Source organism: Pleurodeles waltl, chromosome 8 (genome assembly GCF_031143425.1).
Source record: "Pleurodeles waltl isolate 20211129_DDA chromosome 8, aPleWal1.hap1.20221129, whole genome shotgun sequence".
In the NCBI taxonomy this organism is placed as follows: domain Eukaryota; kingdom Metazoa; phylum Chordata; class Amphibia; order Caudata; family Salamandridae; genus Pleurodeles; species Pleurodeles waltl.
In genome coordinates, this window is record NC_090447.1 from 1307628819 (window position 1) to 1307650191 (window position 21373).

The following is a 21373-nucleotide window of genomic DNA, read 5'->3' on the forward strand; positions in this document are numbered from 1 at the left end:
TTTAATCCTTGGTGCTTTTATTCATTCACTGCTCCTGATTTGTACTTGGACATGTCCCTCCAGGCATGCTTAAATCAGTTTAGGAGTTCTACTAAATTAATGTTTCATTATATCTATGTCGTAATTCAGTCTTTTTTTTTTATACTCCTTGTTTTTGAGCTACCTTGGTGAAACCAATGTGATACAGATTTTCCTCTCCATATAACCCACCATATCTCATAAACTGTTATCTGACCTACCTTGTACCTCTCGACTTGGGCCACCCCAGCCCAGTTCCCGAAGTTAGCAATTACAACTATTTAGATTGAAATGTTGATATTTTCGAAATTGAGGAACCTCCGAACTATCCTAGGCTATCTTTGTACAGGGTATTGCACACTGAACCTTTTGCTTTTTATTCTCACCCCAAAAACACAATAACCCCAACCCTTTTAATAAGTTCTCTACTCCGAGCCTGCAAAATGGGCAACGTTGGTGTATTAACCTTCACTTGCAATTTTAATTCAAACGCATCATACAATACAGTCGACAACATCTTTAAGCCAGTTTACTTACTATAACTTCTATTCCAATCGTAGTATCTGTTATTTCTGTTGCCCACTTGATGTTCAAGACGTTTGTGTTTATTAAAGTACTTGCGAATAGGGAGGTCCTCGGATTTACTCCAGTTAACGTTTCTTCTGAAGCTTCACACTCTGAAAATTGCCTCGAATAATGATCTACTCAGTTCTCTGGGTTTGTCCTCAAGTCAATGAAATTGTTAGGATAAAATAAATATTCTATATTGTATGTAGTTTGATGGCATTTTGAGTCTGAATGTTCCATGGCTCGAATGAGCTGTGGAGGAAACAGTTTTGACACTTTGATACCCCCCCTTTCTAATTAAAAGCAAAATCAACGATTACCCCGCTTGTAAGTAGTCGGGTGCATTTCACCCTCCAAAACCACCTCGCACTCTCACTCCCAAACAGCTCACATTGAAGTTTTAAGTGAGTCTAAAGGTTTTCTAAAACTCGTATGTTGTAAATTCAAATTGGTTAATTCTATTGGACGTTTATTTTTTTCCCAGTAGAAATAGCACCTAACACCTCACTTATCCCTATTAAACTCAAAATGCATACTATTACTCCGTTTACATGGCTTCTGAGGCACACACACTCCCTTCTGCTTTCGTGCCCCATTGTTCTTTCGTTGCCTCCACGACTGACTGCGCCCAACCCCTCGTCAGCTGAGAGCGCTGGCCAATGAGCGATCCGTTGCTGAGGGGGCTGGACTAGCTGCAGCCACGCTAATCTAGCCTTGACCCCTTCTCACCTCTCAAGCTCCCATTCCTTTTAAGTGGCACAGCAACCGAGTCCTTTTTGCACCCGGTGTATTATTGTACATTAAGGTCCAAAGTGTATCAGCTACTGCCTCTTAATATGTCAAAATCATTGAGATTCTGTTCGCCATCATAATCACCAACACCATAGGAGGTTGCAAGTGAATACTGGACTACGAAACGTCTTTGAATTTTCCACATTAGAGGCGCCATCTTAGAATGGTAAATACTCGTAACATATCACTTAGTTATATTTAACTAATTAAAAGTCCAATGCCAAATGAATTGGTAAACAGTGAACGACTACTGATCCTTGTATAAGAGTTTTTGCACACCACGGACATCTTTTACGTTTGACAGCTTTCCTAAACACCTGGGATGACGATACTACAATGATACTGGCGACACTAAAGAGGAACTAAAGTAAACGCTGCAGGCTGCGGAACTTACGTGCCTGACCTTTTCTTTAGTTGAGTTGTTGATGTTCTGTCACCGGTCGCAGTGGGCTTATGAACATTGGAGAGAGCCCGGTGTGTGAGGAAGAAGCTGTGGCCGATGGGCTTAGCGCAGGGCAGAGGCACTGGGTGTACAACGCATTTTAATGGTAATGGAAGAGAAACACTCCATTTGTTACACCAACATTTTAATAGTTATCTCCTTTGCCTGTTTCCTCCGAAAGCCTGATCATCCATCATTCCAATGTCAGCAAGATGTTTGGAAATATCTTACTTCATCCCCCTGAAACTACACTCCTGCTTATAATGCATTTCGTCCACCCTTCTTATGGCATTGATGCCTCCATGAAAGAGTAAAACTGTTGACAAGGCTATAATACAAAGCTCTGTGAGCTCATGATGGCTTTGGTTTTACAGGGTAATACGCTTCTGTATTCAAATTAACAAGACCAGCATTAGGAGAAAATGATGCAGAAAGTAATGTGTTTATGATACTGCTCTGCATAGTGTACAGCAGTGCTTTCCAACCTGTTACTGAGGCTGGGGACCCCCACTAGTCATTAGTGGAAGCCACGGACCCCGGCCTAAGCATGATTTGAAATGCAAAACAGTACACAAAAACTACAGAAACAAGCATTCAGCAAACACATACATAAATGAGAACACATTTTATTTAATTAGCAAAAAAAAATATATAAATAAAAAAATTTGTCTTAATAGGAAGGTTGGAGCTTTTCTAAATTCAGTTGAATTCGCACGTTGTCCATACTATTTTCTTTTTGATGCACTTGCAGTGCCCCGACGACTCGGAGAATACTGATTTATTTTTACTCTCCAATTTCAAATTCCTTGACATTTACAGTACGTTTTAACATTTTAAATTTTACATTTGGACACTTTATTTATATACACTTTATTAATCTTTTAATAATTCATTTTTGAAGCAGTCGCGGACCCCCTCACCAGACCACAGGTTGGGAACAACTGGTCTACAGTATTCAATTACCTTTGCACATCTCATTAATAGTAGTTCACTTGTTTAAACACCAGTATATCAACTCACAAAATGTGAAAGCCAGCTTTACAACACTAATCCTTTTTCTTCTAAGAAGAAAGACTGATTTTACTCTTCATGGTGCTGTCTTTAGCTTGACATGCACAAATTCTGAGGCGCGAACCTATGCGGATACTACTTACTTCCTTGTTACTTCCAAAATTGTGCTCACGTTATGTGCTATGGTTGGTGTGCCAGCTCACTCATCTAAACAACCTCAAATATGCATACACTTATCCCAGACAGCTCTGCCAGCCTCCTCGTCAGGCATTGATTCTGAAAGGTCATGCACCGCACATTCAGTAGTGGCCAAGCACTTCAAAGTAAAGAGACACTTTCAAATTGCACAAGAGCACTGCAGTGTGTTCTCTCACTCCCCAGTCGCTTGGAAAGGTGAAAATCCACATTTAAAAGTTCTTGCACAGCTCTTTATATGAGAACAGCAGTTGAGCTGGTGATACGCCGCTCCAGTCATTTGTAATGTAAGTATTGTTATTCTTTGAACCAACAACATACTGCTCTTTCATACACGCCATTCAGCTTGATTCCACCCATGGGATGTCCTTGGCCTAGTCACTACCACAACTTCCCCACTGAGATCCCTGTACCACCGCTGGGAGAGATATTGTTTTTACAGTAAAGGGCTTGTAGCCTGCCCATTGCTTACTGTTTGGTGGCTTGATTTTCACTCGTATATGCTGCTTCCTAATTGCCCAGTTCTGGCTATGCATCACTTCTATTTTTATTTTTGTGGCGCACCGATCAAACACAGATTGGTTAATTCTAATTACTGTCCATCCACTGCTAATGTTGTGATTCAGGCACTATTTCCCACCCTGCCATTGTTTGTCTCGCCCCAACCCCCGCACCACTGCCCATCCCATAACCAAAACAAATGCTATAACTCGGCTGGAGCTGGCTGCATCGTAGCACTTTTTCATTTACTGTAATTCCACTTCTTCTCAATAAGCATTGCATGGAGAAGAAAACTAGAAGACATTTTTTTATGTTAATTCTTTTTTTTAAATGGTTGTTGTACATAATGCCTTATGGGTATGGATAAGGAAACAAGAATGCTTATTGCAATTTCTTATTATAACTTTAACATGCTGCACAGCAGCCACGCTCCTCTACAAGATAGCTTAAAGATATTGGTAAATCCAATAGATTTGGCTAAACACTCATAAGGTCAAAAAGGCGAGACCTATTGGCCATGCAAATGCTTGTTTTTACTGGTAAGTATCGGAGGTTTTGCTTTGTAGAGCAGCAGCTAGACCTATTTAAGGCCCCGGGCTCCACGGCTCCTATTATAGCTCCTGCTTGGCATATATATTACGGTAGTAGGTCTCTGTAGAAAGCTGTCTCTGTATATAGTGCACTAAAATGAAGTACACAGTGCTGAAGTACAGTGTATCCCCAACTGGTATTGCAGAGGCAAAAAAGATAGTACTAATGCTCTATTTTGTGGGAGTGTGGGCGAGCAGTCAGGCTTATTAGAAGGTACTGCTATGCATTTGTTGTGCTCAGAGGCAATAAATGAGACACGCTCAAAAAGAATAAACCTGAGACCTATTTAGAAAGATAACATTTTTTTTTATATATGTTTCAAACCCAGGAACTTCATAATCGGGTAAATAGATTAACATACATAAACACTTTGCAGCTTCAAAAATCTGCACTTCTTTAGTTCAGCCATGTTCACCTATGGGAGGAAAACAAGAATGCAGTTTTGTAGGTAGATACACAACTTACAAATCCAGTCTTCAGGGTTTTAGCTCAACACCAGGCAAGATTCAAATCAGTACCAAGAGTGCACCCACAGGGTGGTCCGTTGCAGAGGTCAAATTCAGAGTCAAGCACCCAATGCAAATCAAAGGGGGAGATCAGTTTTGGAAAAAGGCTGCAGGCTCAGGCCAGGAGGCTGAATGAAGCAAACCCACTGCTGCCCAGGTAAATTCTGATGCTAGGGGGCGTAGTGACACCAAAGGCCCAGTTCCCCAAGGCCCAGGGGCTCCAGGTACAGGGGTGTCCTTTGGTGTTGGAAAAAGCTTACTGGGCAGGATCCGGCATGGGTCAACCGACGGTTGATTCAGAATCGCTGGGGAACCTGCATAGGACTGGTGGGCTACTTGGACTTGGGCGTCTGGTGCTGAGGTGGGTCCACTGTTCCTCAGGGCAGAGTTCTTTTTCTTTTAAAGTTGGTTTCTACTTAAACATGTCCGCTGTTCTTGGGATATCGTGATCTTTGTCAAAGGCAGGCAGTCCTCCCAAAGCTTTAGAGGTTACTGGGCTGCAGGATGGGTCGTCTTTGGCGCAGGATCCACGAAGGCTGCACACAGGCCGGTAGGGCTCTGGGGCCAAGTCAGTTAGTGTCTGCGGTCTTCTCTGCTGATGTCACTCTAGTGTCTGACTCTTCTTAGGTCATCAGGAATCTGAGTTCTAGGGTTCAGGGGTGCCACCTAAATACTGAATTTAGGGAGTGTTACAGGGATTGCCAGGTGGTAACCAATGGACTAGTCACCTTTTGGGTGACTACACCTTTTTGTTTTTATAACAAGTGGACATAACTCCTACCCTAGTGGCCTACATTCCTTCTAAACAAGATGGAGGAATTTAAAAGGTAATGTCCACTTCAGCTTGTCCTGCTTAGAGGTGGGTCTGGCATGATGCCTAATCTGCCTAATTTTTCTGTCAGTCCTGCCGCCAAGTCGGTCAGGAACCGGGGGTCAGCCTTATGTACCATTTGGAGAAGCCTGGGTCGCATTACAAAAGAGGCAAGGCCTTTGAAGTTCCCGCCATGGAATGTGCATTCTGCCTGGATGAGGTGTTGGCACCTCTGCCCAGAGCAGGCCTTTGTTCTGAGCCCTCAAGAGCATTGACTCTCACCTCTGGGGGCCATAACTGTGTAAAGTGGCTGCACTGGTTTTGACCAGTCAATGTCTAAGTTAGGAGTTGGTAGGTTTTCAGGGAGCACCTCTAAGGTGCCCTCTGAGTGCATGTACTTATATATCCATCACTGGATTCATCACTGGATTCAATTAGGGTTTATTAATACGAGATGTTTGACCCTAAACATTCCTATCTCCATTGAAGCCATCTTGTTGCTGGGGAACTCGTAATGACCAGTGCCCAGCACATGTACTTAGAATGGCTTCCCGGTTCACTTATGTCTGAGAATTGACAAAAACATAGCAGGGGCATATCTGCTCATGCAGGTTTGCCCCCATATGTAATGCACCATGCCTTTAGGGCTGAAAGGCCTGCTAGAGGGGTGACGTACATATATTGCATGCAGTGTAAAGAGGTCAGGGCACGCAGGCTGTGTACCATGTCATGTTTTTATTTTTAGAAGCACCTTGTCACGCAGCCTGCAATGGCAGTCTGCATAAGGTTGGTGGTGGCACCCTCAGAGTGGCAGATGTTGTGCCACAGCTCTGAGGGGCCCTCTTTAGTAGCCATGCCCTAGGTACCAGGTGTACCATTGACTAGGAACTTATGGTGGACTGATGGGCAAGGTCACTTGGGGATCAAGTGACCAGGTGTCTTGTTTTAGGGAAGGAACACTGGCAACCTCATTAGCAGGAACCCAGTTTAGTCAAAGTTTCGTTTAAAAACCAGGCAAAAAGTGATGGGGGGGGGGGGTACTACAACCAGAACCTTTGTTACTCATTGAAGCCCCTTTTGTTATCCAGGGTCATGAAAAGGGGTTTCTGTAATCTGTGACGGGAAACCTTATGCGGCCACAAGCTAGGTGTTCACCCTGTAGCTCGGCTACCGGCTTTTTGTGGCTCCTGTTTTTCTCAGTGGAGTCTTCAACTCATTCCGCCCACCTTTAGCCCATCACCATCTTGCTGAAGGCTTGTCCAGTACAGTGGAGTCCGGCAGTGAGTGTAGGTGGTGGTGACTGGCCTGCTAGATAGCAGAATGCGAAGCACAGCAAGCTGGCCCATCCTCCAGAGGCAAGTGGCTGAAGGGCCCGTGGTGCATAGTCTCCTTGCACACTTTCCCTCTCCAGTGGTGAGCTGGAGGAATGAGGTTGTTGGCTTGGAATGAGCTTTATGTACTGGGGGTTGTGCAGTAAGTGCAAACTTAGGTCAGTCTGGTGCGGGCAGCCACTGTCGTCAAGGGGTGCATAGTGAAGTGAATTAAGTGGTGCAGCAGCTATTTTGTGCAGAACGTTTGTGGCTCCAAAGATTGCCAAGAGTGAACAGGCACCGGAGCATCATTAATTTCCCCAAGTTTATTGGTGACTCGCTGGTTGCTAGGACCGCCAGGAGCACTCCCTTGCAGCAGGTGTGGAGATTGCAGCTCATGCACGCACAAACATCTTGATCCCGGATAAAAATTGTTCCAGTCCGGTGATCCAAAGCTTATGTTTTTTTCCTTGGGCAATAACTGTATATTGCGCTCTTAGGATAAAGATTCAAGCCCCCTTATCCTGTGCTGTTTCCTGCATTTTTGCTAAGCTCTCCGATTGGCCTACTTTGTTTTTAAGCTCTAAACTATAACTGAGGGCAAAGTGTGACTATCTTCTAGAATTATTATTAAATATAGACGGATTGGAGACCAATATAGTGAGGTGAAAAGGAATATTGCAACCACCCCATCTCCCCCCACCGTTCGCTGGCTGTTTAACAGAGGGCTGCAGCTTTGCACGCACTCATCTTACAAAGTGGCAAAGCTGAAAAAAAATAATAGTAATGTGCAATAACGTGTACCGCATTGACAAGTGTTTAATTTTAGTAATATTCATCTTTTTGTGTCTTGTATGTAAAGTTGCTGTTAAAAATGGGGTCTCTAGTTGGCAGTGGTTTGCACCCTGTTCAGATAGGGACCCCACTCTAGTCAGGGCAAGGGAGTCACGCAGCTAAAATAATCCCTGTCCACCCACCTTGGTCGCTTCTCACGAGCAGTCAGGCTTATCTCAGGGTCAATGTGAGACACACTCACACACTCACACTCTCTCACACACACTCACACACTCTCTCTCACACACACACTCTCACACACACACACACTCTCTCACACACACTCTCTCTCACACACACACACTCTCTCTCTTTCTCCATCTCTTATCCTCTAATCTCACAAGAGCAAAGCGACAAAAAATAAAAGCTCCAACTGGGGCTATCACGTCGTCCCCAACAGTCTGACACCACTTGCAAGGGAATGCAGGACAGTCACGAGTCGCACGGACCCCAGGGGAAATAATGAAACAAAGATGTAGGGCGGCATTGGGGAGGTGAGGTGTTGCTGGAGCCGGTGCGGCATTGGTTCTGTACTGCTACTGGAGGTTAGGCGTCAGTTCCTTACTGCCAGGCATTTGTTCCTTGCGGTTGCATGGGAGGTGATGCAGCATCGGTGGCAATGCTTCAGTTCCTTACTATAGAGTGGGATCGATAAATCCAGCAGATCAAGACAGGAGGCATCGACTTTGTGGTGTCGCAATCACACCATGAGGCCAGAGGTGCTGCGGCGAAGTCGGGAGTCCCGGACCTCAGGGACACGGCACTCAGGACTCATGCTGTGGTGGGACTTTAGAGGCGCTGCAGCAACATTGGGCCTGCGGTGTTGGTCACAGTCGTTGTGCACTCAGTTGGGACCACGGCTCCTGGTGCAGACAGCAGTGCAGTGTCAAACTGCACCAGTTCTGAAGTGGCTCTGAAGTCGATGCACTTAGTTTGTTCTTGGTTACACCAGAACTCGCTCCCAAGGGCCCAGGAACTTGATTTGACAACACTTGGTGAGTTAGACCTCTCAACAACAGAGTCTAGGTGCTGCCAGATTAACTCTTTGAGGTCCCTGAATTCTAACAGGAGGCATGCACAGTTCAAGCCCGTGGAGAACCTTGGAAAGCAGGATGCAGAAAGCTAAGTCCAGTCCTTTCCCCTCTCAGGATAGAAGCGGCAGGCCAGCACAGCAAATCAACAGGCAGAGTGGCCGTCCCTACTACAGCATCTAGCTCTTCTTCCTGGCAGAGTGTCCTCAGTGCAGAAGTGTTCTGAAGTTGTGGTCTTAGAGGCCTGATATTTACACTTGTTTCTACCTTTGAAGTAAGCAAACTTCAAAGGAAAGTCTTTGACACTCTTTCCTGCCCTGGCCCCAGACACACTCCAGGGGGTTGGAGACTGCTTTGTGTAAGGAAAGGCACAGCCCTATTCAGGTGCAAGTGTCAGCCGCTGCCATCACTCTAGACCAGGAAGACCCATCAGGATATGCAGGGCACACCTCAACTCTGTGTGACTGTCTAGAGTGTTTGGCTGCGGAATACAGGCCCGTGTCAGGATTACAGTTGAGCTGTTTGTGTATTCAGAGGCATAGAATGGATAAGCAAGAAAATGCCCACTTTCTAAAAGTGGCATTTTCAAACTTACATCTTTTGGTGAATTTGGTTTTTAAATTGTATTTTTAAATTGTGAATTCAGAGACCCCCAAACTCCTTATCTTTACCTGTTCCCAATGGGAAATTACAATTAAGTTAGTTCAAGGCACGCCCCATGTTAATCTTTGGGAGAGATAGGCCTTGCAATAGTGAAAACTGAATTTAGCCTTATTTCACTATTAGTTTAAATACACTGCACCCTGCCCATGGGGCTACCTTGGGCCTTCCTTAGGGATGACTTGCATGTAATAAAAGGGAATGTTTGGGCCTGGCAAGTGGATGCACTTGCCAGGTCAAACAGCTCAAACTCCACACACAGAATCTGCAGTGGAAGGTCTGAGACATGTTTACAGGGCTACTCATGTGGGTGGCACAATCTGTGCTACAGGCCCTGGGCGCACACAGTGCACATTACTAGGGGCTTAATTCTAATATGCCAATTATGGATAAACCAATCACCATTACCATTTAGACAGAGAGCACTTGCACTTTAGCAGTGGTAACGTGCCCAGAGTCCTAAAGCTAACAAAAACATCAGAAAAAATAGGAGGAAGAAGGGAAAAAGTTTGGGGATGACCCTGCAAAAATGGCCATTTCCTACAGTGGTGAATGTGGGTTGGCTTATCAAAAAAAAAAAAAAAGCATTGGCAAAGCCAATAGATTTCGCCTTGGAACTCTTGCTTTTGTCAGTGCTTCTTAGATATGTTGCAGCATGTCTTAAAGTTTAAAAAAATAATCTATATGACGTGGTCAGCACATAGACATGTTGCAGAGTGGTGCTAGCTCTCGTACATCATGGTTTACATTTTGTTTTTTTTAAGTTATGTTAAGGCTAGGACTGGAAAAGATCATGTGCAAATGGCATAGGAATGGCCAAGCTCTACGGCATGGACCCACATGAGCATGGAGGCTGGGGGAACCGGAGGACAGGAGTACTCCCTGTCTAAGTAAGGAAAGCGTGGGAGCCACCCAGATGTTAGTAACAAGAAAGTACATCAAACGAAAAATAATTTATTTCCTAATCTTTCCACTTAACACCAAAACATAACGTGTATTATTCCCTCGCAAGTGTCATCATACAAACCAAACAGTTCCAGATCACTGCGTCCAACCTAAGGACTTGTTTTTGTGCATCAACCACAATGTGAGCGATATCACTTATAGAGAGCCATCAAATCAGTTTGAAAGCATAGTTCATTTTAAATGTTTGCATCCGTCAGAACTTAACACTTCTGCTGCTCCAAAACAACTTCCTCGAAAATAAAAATTGTTCAATCAATCGTGCCTATTAATTAATTTATTTATTGGAAAACTAAAACAAAGTATCTAGATCCTGGGAGGTGCCTGGGTCCCACACTGCCCATAGCAGTCGGGTCCCGGAAACAGCTTATGCACGGCATTATAGTGAAACGAAAGTGCTGGACAACGGTATGATTCATGCACAAAGTCGTGACAACCATCATGTCTCTGCAACCAAAGCCTCAAAAGGACCTTTCGGGGGCTACAGCCCACAAAGATAACCGAACAACACCTGAACTTCTTGACTCCAATTGTGATACAAGAGGCTCAGCAGCTTCTAGGTACAGCATTGTCAATGTGCATGAGCCATGTTTGCGTTGTCGTTTTAAAGATGCAGTGCAGGTGATTCCAGATGTTAACTGGTGGAGCTTCAAATTTGGTGACAAATTATTTCAGTGTGGTAATGCAGTGACAGTAACACATTTGTGTTAGTTTGACCCCAGACGAGACACTTTACATGGCTGAAGGAGCAGTGTAAAGACGAACACACATGCTCGTATGCATTGCGGGCTTGGAATGAAAAAAAAAAAACATTCCTCAAAAGTGCAACACTAGTAGAAGGACTGCAAGCCACTCATTGCTGACCGGAAAGGGCACTTTGTCCATATTCCAAGGAACAGACGAAGTCGACAAAGCAAAGGTATGAAGAAAGGAAGGGCATCCAGATGACTTCAGAGGCTGCTGCTGAACAAATGGAAGCAAGAAAAGGAGAGGGACTGGGGAATCCTACCAATGGGAAGATTGGGGTTGGGCTGAAAGCCCCTTTTTAGGATGTTTTTGTTTCCCTAGCTCAAAAAGTTTCTCCACAGCGCAAGTGAAACCTAACAAGCATTTGCAATGCAACGGGTCTCACGTTTGCTCGAGTTAGAGCTATTAGTGTTGTAAACTCCTAACCGGACTTTTCTTGCCAGACAAATTACAAGAAAAAAACCAGCGCGATCGCGCTATGTAAAATGCAGCGCAATTGCGCTGAAATTGCAAACAAAAAAAATTTGCGCTATGTAAACCCCAGCGCGATCGCACTGCGTGGCAAATAAAAAGATAAAGTAGTTTGGAAACCAGGCTGAAAACATCGAGCCTCGACTGGTTTCAGTAGTTTACCGGTGCTGCGCATAAAGTTCTTCGTAGGGGTAATGCCTGGTGGAGAGTAAAAGGAATAGTAGTACTGAGACAAATGTGTGGCTATTTCGGTACCAGAGTATTTCTTTCCTCTAGGAAACTTTATGAATAGACTTGCTACTTTCACAGAAGATTGAGTCAAGTGAGTCTGCCAGTAGACAGAATCAAAAGGCCGATCCTGTGGGAAGGTGATTATGGACCTGCATCAGGCACCCAGCCTGACTCCACTGCAACTATCTACCACCGATGGTATCTTGGTTATCACAACTGTTGCGACCGCTCCAGCACTAGGAGGCAAGTGTAAAATTCTAGACAGAATGCATGACGAGTTAAGGTAGTGAGTGTAGGAAAGGACCCTTTTTGACATGGTTAGCCCCCACTTTTTGCCTTGTTTCGGATGTGGGTTTGATTGTTAGTGCACTGAGTCTGTGCTAAACAGGTCCCCAGTGGCAGATTTCTTTTCCCAAAACTTCACAGTTGTTTTGCACACTTGGCAAACACTTTAGTGACCCCTATAAGTCCTTAGTAAATAGTACCCCTGGTATCTAGGACCTGGGGTACTAAGGAAGGTCTCCGAGGGCTGCAGCACCAATTCTGCCAACCTCGGGGACCCCTTACCTAACCCACACAGTTCTGCCCTTGCAGACTGCGTGTGTTGGTGCAGGCTAAATTGAAAACACAATCTGTCACACACCACTGTGTGCCAGGTTCTCTATCACTGCATGTGCCTGGTGTAAGTCATCCCTAAAGCTGGGTGCATCCATGCACATGTAAGGGTATATATGTATGCGCACATATGCCCCTGCTGTCTCTGTCGTTTCTGAGACATAGTAAGTGCTCAGGGAAGCCATTTTAAATGCATATGCTAGACACTGGTCATCACAAGTTCCGCAGGTACATGCTGGCTTCTCTGAATCCTGGGACATTTGGTATCGAGCATCTCAGAATAATACTGACTCCAGTGATGGATTTATTAATAAATGCACACAGAGGAGCGATGTCCCCTGAGACCCTACCCAGCCACTGGTGTGTTTACTGACTGGTACAAACCAGTGCAGCCACCCTAGACTGAGTCCTGACACCCTGAGGTGAGGGCCAACTCTTTGGCAGGCCCAGAACAAAGGCCTTCTCTGGACGGAGGTTATAACACCTTGTCCAGGGCAGGGAGCTTCAAAGGCCTTGCTGTCTTTGAAATGCAACCAAATGGTGGAGATGACCAACTCCCCTGTCCTGATCCCACTTTTGGCGGCAGCACAGGCGGGAAAATTTGTTAAACTAGGAGTGCCCACTTCATGCCAGTCCCACCCCTAAGTTGAATGAGCTGAAGTGGACACTACTTTTTGAATTCCTCCATCTTGCTTGGAAGGAATTAGGCCACTAGGGTTAGAGGTATGCCCACTTCGCAACGGAAGTGGTCATAAGAAGGGTGTAGTCACCCTGAAGGTTTGTCAGCCCATTGACTACCATGTGGCACTTCCTGTAACACCCCTAAATTGAGTATTTAGGTGGCATCCCTGATCCCTAGAACTCAGATTCTGACTACCTACGAAGAAGGACATAAAAGAGTTGACTCTGCAGAAGAAGAGGAAGAAGTAGCAGCTGACCTGGTACCAGCCCTTCCGGCCTGTGTTGTCTGGCCATTATCCACTCTTGTATGTAGTATGTAGTGTACTCAGTAGTGCATACTGTGCAAGGTTTTGGTGTGAGGTAACACAGAGGGATGGCACACATTTAAGACCATAGCAGAATCTCACTTTAAATTGGGAATAAAAGTTTAGCTTTTTTTGCAGTTGAAGTTGATTAGTCTTGAAACATTCTTTCAATTGACCAACTTCTTGTACAGATGTTTGAAGTGTAAGGTTGCCTGAAAATTGATCGGTACTTAGTTGGAGCGGAGGCGGATAGAGAAGGTTTCTCTATTAGCAGGTTAATCAAAGCTTCTTTCAAACATTTTGCCCTAGCTGGCCACAACAATTTTAAAACTTTTAAAATAACGAATCAAAGATATTTTCAAAGATCTTAGCGAACAGGCTTGTCAATCACATGCCATCTCTGATAGACCCTGATTAGGTGGTCTTCATGCTGAGATAGGGAAGTGATATTTATTGTATTGTACATCTGGTGGAAAAGATCAGCAGAGGGAAAATTCCAGCCTTTTTTTTTTTTTTAATCTTCTCTCGATGTGGGGAATTCATTCAACAAATTCAGCTTACGATTTCTGGAGGCTGCCCTCGAGAAGCTGCAATTTGAGGGGGGAATGAAAGACTGGATCCTGACACAAAATAAGTACTTCACAGCAGCCACCAAAATGGCCCGGCCTGAGGTCCCTATTGCTGGTCAGGGGTACAAGACAGGGGTGCCCTCCCTCCCCTCTCTTATTTGTCCTAATGGTGGAATACCTAGTGGTTAAGATTAGGGCCTCCAGTAAAATGAGGGGAATTCCTTTCCGGGGGGAGACCACATGAGTAGTCTCTTTGCAGACAATGTCATACCGTAACCAACCTGTAGAGTTCATTATAAGTGACAGTAGTGGCGCTAGATCAGTTTGGAAAGTTTCAGTTTAAAAAGGTGAACACAATTCTGCCATCTTTAATCTGACCATTCCTGCTTACAAATCTACAACTTTGTTCCTCATTCCAATGAGAAATCCACTTCATTCAATGTGTTTCTCAACCTGACTAACCGATTGGAAAAATGGAGAGAGGCTTGTTGGCTGACCCTACACAACTTGACAAAGACCTAAGAAAATGGCACTCCCTAAACATAAACATTTTCAAAATAAGCATACTTTCCTGTATACATTCTCTTCCATTAAGCATCCCTTTCAGTGAGATTTGCTCTGTGCAGCATTGTCTTGTGGAATCTGTGTGGGGAGGAGGTAGCCCCATATCTCTGTAAAGGTCATAATGATGCCCATTTGCCCATTAGGTTGTGGAAGACTAGCGTTTTAGACCCCCTTTGCTACTATAGGGTTGGTCACTTCTTTATATCAGAAGGAAGTGTAAAGGAAGACGAGGAAAACATCTATTTATAGATGAAGCTGTTGTAGGCAGAATCTAATTGGTCTTTAGGGAAGTCAGGCAGTGTCTGATGGACTGGTGTAACAGGTTAATGTGGGGTTGTTTCTAGGGTAGAACCTCCGAGTGCCTGTGCTAGTGCATGCATCTTGCTTGCGGGACTGTTGTGTACTGTCAAAAGGCTTGGAGCACGCCTGTCGCTTAACATTTGTTGGTTTTGGTGTCTCTCTTTTTACAGCCTCTTTTTGACTGTTTATGGGCCTTTTTTATGATCTTGTGGGCTGGTTTTAGGTCGAGCGTAAGCATTTGACCTCGTGTATACTTTTAGTATACTTCTTATGACTTAAAGCAATTTCATTTTTTGGTTGCAGTGTCCTTACATTCCTGCTTGCTAGTAGTAAAGTCAGCCTTTTTCTCCCTCCTTTTTCTGTTTCAGAGCAATAACAAACTACTGTATTATTACACTTTGGTTTCTTTATCTGTTGCTGTGACGTAATACTTTGGCATTTCTTTGCCTTTTCACTGTGGGTGTTTTAGTCTGGTAGTTACCTGCTTTGTAATGCAGAATTCTGTTTCTTCCACCGCCTCTCATGCCACTGACATTTGTTTTGGCTTTATTCCAGTGCTGTCCTCGTCTAGCTCCTGGAAAATTTGCTATACCATTAAATCTTTAATGAAAGGTAGTGCCTCGGCTTCGTCTTTTTAATGTTATCTTACCACTGCCCAGCATCTGTTGATTAATGATCTTTCAGTACAGTCCAGCACGTGTGTTTATTTAATCTTGAAGTAGGCTTATTTTTTAGCATGTTTATGTAACCTTAAGTTCGATGGCATGTGTAGCTGCAGATACACATGTTGTGCATAGCCCGCCATCTCGTGTTGGGTCGGAGTGTTACAAGTTGTTTTTCTTCGAAGAAGTTTTTCGAGTCACGAGACCGAGGGACTCCTCCTCCTTTGCTTCCATTGCGCATGGGCGTCGACTCCATCTTAGATTGTTTTCTTTCCGCCATCGGGTTCGGACGTGTTCCTTTTCGCTCCGGGTTTCGGGACGGAAAGATAGTCAAAACTCTGGAAAACTACATCGGTATTGTTGCGTTTGGGATCGGGTTAGATAGCATCGACACCGAATCGGGAAGAGCTCCGGAAGCCCTTCGGGGTAATTTCGATCCCCCGTCGGGGCCTGGTCGGCCCGACCGCGTGTAACGTCGACACTGATGGAACGGACCCCGTTCCGATTCTGTCCTAAATGCCACAATAATTATCCATATACAGACCAACATTTATTTTGCAAAAGAAATACCTTGTGCCTAAACGTTTAGCTCACTGCTAACGAAAGCCACAATATGCCCTTTCTCGTGGAATGTAGCTAAACCTAGAAGCAATGATGTGAAACTTGCAGAGCCTGACATCTGGAGTCTCTCCAGGGCCCCTCATGACATCCGCATAGAGGGCATTGATTATCTCCTTTATTGGGGCCTTAAATCTTCTCAGGTTGCTCCGCTATAGTTCACTTCATTAGAGCTTTGTTGAAATGCAAGGCAAGAATGCTTGCAAGACTTTTCATTCTATTAATATAAAAAGAAAATACTTTTCCAGCCTTATTTTCCAATTTTCTTTCCTTGGTGATTTTACTTTGACGTCTGAGGTAATATTTTAAACTCTGGCATCCGAGAATTCTTAGGTTACCATAATAAAGGTTAAAGCCTGGCTTGTTGTGTGAGATAATGTCCAGTTCTACAGAGGTGTGCTTTACAGACTGCTCGAAATTGCTTTACTTGTGTGTTTTGTCCCAATTTTAAACGTTTCTTTCTCACCCCTTGATGGCCAATTAACTGCGCTCCCGTTACCAGAGGAACTAGTGTCCTCGTGCCCCCGAAAAATCATCAAAAATATGCTTCTTCACATAGAATTGACGTGGACACTTAATGAAATATACATGTTGTAGTAAGCATTGGCACACAGCTCTCAGGGGTCTGCAAAAGGCATTTTTGACAGACAGTTGTGAGGATCACACAAGACCGAGGAAATGGGTGATGAGAGATATAAAAAAAAAAAAAGTGACTTGTTTTGTGCAGGGATGACATCAGAATATGCTCTGCAGGGCACAGTTGCATGTCCATGTTACAAACTGTCTTGGTCCTCTCTGGTACATGCAGGGTGTGGCACCGTTGTCTACAGGAAGACAGGCAGCCTCACCATTGCGTAAACCAGGGGTCTACAACCTTTTGCAGCAGACAGAGGAAAAAAGTAAATGGAGGTGCTTTAGTTGTATGCAGGGCCATTGGAATTATGTGCAGGAAAAGATTAAATCATAAAGCAGGTTTGACCAATTTATGTGGCAAGAAAAGTCAGGCTATGAATTTACAATGTCAATAGCTCTAACTCAAGCAAATATGAGACCTATTGCATTGCAAATGCTTGTTTACTGTTTTCGCGGTTTCAAAAAAATAAAAATTGCCTGCAGCAAGCTCAAATCCCTGCACGGTTCCATACTTTGCAAAACACATGCATGGAGTGTTTTTTTAGCTGCCTAATTTACTAATGGGGGCCACATTTAATTTGATGCCAGGGCCTTTATTTTGGCTTAGTCCGACCTTGGGTATAGGCTACTCCATTGGGATTTTAGCTTGGTTAGAAAGGTTATTGTACACATGCAGTGCATACCTAATTGCTCGAGTAAGAATGATTCTGGAAGTAATGGATCAAATAGCATTAAAAGGTGGGTTAACATTTTTCCTGTCGCTTAACATCAATCAACCACTAGCTACGCAGGGTGAGAATTTTCGATGGTGGGAATGTAGGGTTTTGGTAGCTCTGTTTCAGCAATGCCAGATTAAGTCCTTACCTCAGTGTAAGACTGCTTTCAACATAGTTAAACTGACTTCGGTATGGCCAAGGTTGACAATGTACGCTTCAACTCCAATGCCACCAGAGCTACTGGACCTCTGACACATTTTGAGAAGCTAGTCTATCTCCATAGGAAGGCTGTTTTATGGGTACTTGAAACACAGGGTAAATAGTTCATTGTTTTAGGACATCTCAAAAGGTGCAAGTGCATCGACGAATGGAGAGCCGTGGACATATGTTCTGTAGCCCTGAGCAGAAAACACAAACAAAAGAGACTAGATAACATAGGAAGAGCCTAAATATCGTCTATCAAAGGAAAATATCCACCCTGTAACTAAGGTGTTCCCATAATGGTCACACTTGGCCTCTTACTGTCCAAAGGAAACATGATTGACTTTTTGTAAAATCCAACACATTGTCGTTTCAGTGAGTAGTAAATTTGACTAACTGAATGTAAAAGCTGCACAATTTAATGAAGAAGTGGACAGGATGGGAGCAGACAGACAGTCAAACGTACTGGAGGTTAATTATTGATCCCTGTAATCAGAGTGTGTGAAATGACTGGTGGTCCCAGCAAGATCCAGATTACCAGGAACTTGAGAGACCGTCCCTGGACAACAAATCTAGATCAACAGGTCATCATTTTGCTGTAGGTCTCAGATAGTTTTGAGTTCCTGAGTGTCTTGATACTGGCCACTCAGTGCTCCACGTTGAGTACATATAGACAATCCCCCCCAAGTCATAGGGGACGGACATTCCTCATCACTAAAAGGTAATGGGATTTTATTTAAGCATAGCAAATGCATTTAATTCAAGGCCTAAGAGTGATGCACCGAGTTAATTTCTTTTCAGATTTTTCTCAGACGAGAAGAAAAGACTGTCAAAGGCATAAAATGTTAATTTGTTGCAGTGGTAAAAACAGGCCGCCTGTTCCCATTTAATAATCACAAAAGGAAGCTAGTGACATGTTTTGGGAAGTAGTTTAGGCTGAGGCCAAACACCTTTTTAATCTAGAAAGGATAGGAATGTATGAAAGAAAGGATCTCTGGTCATCATGAGCAAACAAATAGTGTTTTTACTGTTAAGAGGTGCCGCAAAAAGCCATGTAAGCAGCAGCGCAGATGGCAGTTTCTAAAACATCGAGCAATTACTGGATGCAAAGATTATCTAGTTAGAAACCTCTAGAAATTAACCAATATTGGTGTCAGACCAGTGCTTTATTTGTAAAAGATTGTGTCAGTGCTCAAAGTTTTACTCGGAAACGTGCACCCTTTGCTGTTGAATGATGATGTGGCGAAAACCAAGGATGCATATTCTTGTCTAAACCTCCTGCCTCTTTCACCTACCTCCCTGCACTCCCTACCCCTTTCTCACTTTTGCAGGTTCTTTTTCATCCCTGCTTTTCTCACTTTGCCACAGTTTTTCTTCTGCCCCCCTTTTGTGTTTTTCTTTGTCTTGCTGTGGATCAAAGTCTTGTGAAAAATAAGTTCTGGTTCCAAAAATGAATGCCAGTTTCACTCCATGTGCAACCACTGTCTTAAATTAAGAACTCGGTCAAACTCAACTTGGAGGTTGAGTCCCTGTTTACTTCTTCAGTATTGCTGACATATGCTTGGTACAGGCATTTATACTGCATACCAGTCATTTGGTTACAACCACCAGTGTCTAGTCATCCAACCTTTCTTTATTCTTTTTTTTAAACATCTTTTTATTTCAACAATTGCTCAGCATACAAAACTTAATACAAGATTGACTAAGGTGAAAACCTCACAGGTGAGGTATACGACCGCATCATTGGACTAGACAGCATTGAGTGACAATGTTACCAGCGTAATCACATGATTCTATCACACCAAACCAGAATTTACTACCCCTCCCTGGTCTCCTCAAGCCCTTTCCCCCCCTGCCCAAGTTATCCCCTGTGTCCCTGTAGGTAGTCCACTGTGACCATATTTTCTCGTACTTCTTCTCACAGGTCCTGCTTTGATTGATCACTTGCTCTGCCCGCTGGCACTAATCAAGGTCATGCTTGCTCCCCACTCCCTTGCTATATTTCGTTTGGCACCTCTGGCTGCAACCAGATGTTCCCATATTTGGGCCACACCTCTTCTCCCGTGGTACACAAGACAAGCCACCTAGCCTCCAGCGGTATGTGCAACCTGTATCCTTGTTCATGATTTGTACCACCTTCCCTCAATATCCCTAAATTACAGGTCATTCCCAAACAATGTGAAAGAAAGATCCCACCCCACCACATCCCCGGGCACACAGATTGGATTCACAGCATCCCAGTCTATAACGCAGTGACCTAGAGTAATATGCTCTATGTAAAACCCTTCATTGTATTAACCGGGAGCGGGCCCTTATTGCAACCTCTCTAGGGCTCTGGAACGCCTCCGCCCAGTCGTCGTCTTCGATTAACCCAAGGTCACCCTCCCAAGCCGCCCTCAATGACTGCATAGGGTAAGAGGAGTTATTCATTAATTTCCTGTGAGAGAAGCCTTATCTGACATGGGGTCTGACAATAATCTGTCTTCCAGAGGAGATGATTCTGGCAGTTGTTCTCACTCTAATATGTTTCTGCGTAAGGCGTGTCCCAGTTGCAGAAATCTAAAGCGTTCATCCACCCTTTCTGCCCATATTTTTACATACAAATCCAAATAAATATGATATCAGTCATGGATCTCTGGAGAGGACCTTAAAGTATGGCCACGCTCTGTAAGGTATTTAGAATGCTGAGGTACAAAACAGTAAAATTTACCTAAACTATTATGACGTGCATTGCAAGAAATGTGTACTTTTTACATTGATGCACCGTAAAGCGTGCACACTGCACTTGTGCTCTGCATGCGCAATTTTAAATGTTCTGGTGGGTTTTTTTTTTTATGTTTTTTTTTTCTCCGTGGACATCTTAATACAAATGTTCGAAAGAAAATCATTTTTGTAGGGAAAACAGGTTAATTGTGTAGTAACATTTATATAATCGGTTTATATGCTTACTCCACACCAATCTGACAAATAATTATGGTATTTTACCTCATTTCATACCATGTCTTCTGATTTTCTTTTTGTACTCTTTTCTGTTTAAATTATCTAAAGTATCTATTTACAGAACAACTTTTTATGACGTTGTCCCTTTTCAGTTCTCATCATTTATTCTTTGTTTCATTGGCAAATACATTCCATCGTTCCCTCTGTTCAACTAAACGTCATACAAGTTCCCATAAGTCCCAAAAACCCTTTCTGAATTTTTGTCCAAAGTCTATAACACAAAGCGAAGGAAGTATGCAACACTTATTGGTTCAGTGGTTCTAAACTGAAACTAATAATGTTACAATCTAAAGGCAATGATTGTCGTGGATATGTGCATTTTTAATTGATTGGCCTCATTTAACACAGAACTTTTGACTGCATTTGATTCCTTTAAATCCTAGATGAATCTAACCAGTCATCTATAATAATTCATATATATTTGCACATTTGCGTGTTCCTTAAGTTTGTGGTGCTGTCTGTGGATGATCCTTGGCGAGCACTTCCTTTTTACTGCAAATCAGCTAACAAAACTTTCCTATATTTTCCATGTTCCCTGGGTCCACTCTCCAACTGGGAATTATAGTAAGTATAGAATATCATTAGACTGGAGACCTGCAGTGATCGGTGAGTATTGGATTCTTATCTATCATACCTAGCTAAGCATAAAATGGGCTATGGACCATTGTCCATATGGGGCATCTCTGTACTGCTAGCGTGGTATTAACTGCCATAAACTTTATTTCTGCTTTTATCCTGTGTTTCTAGGTCTGAATACCACAAACTGGAGCTGTGGCACAAATCATCATGCTTTTGTCACATACCTCTAATTACGCCAGCATACATAGC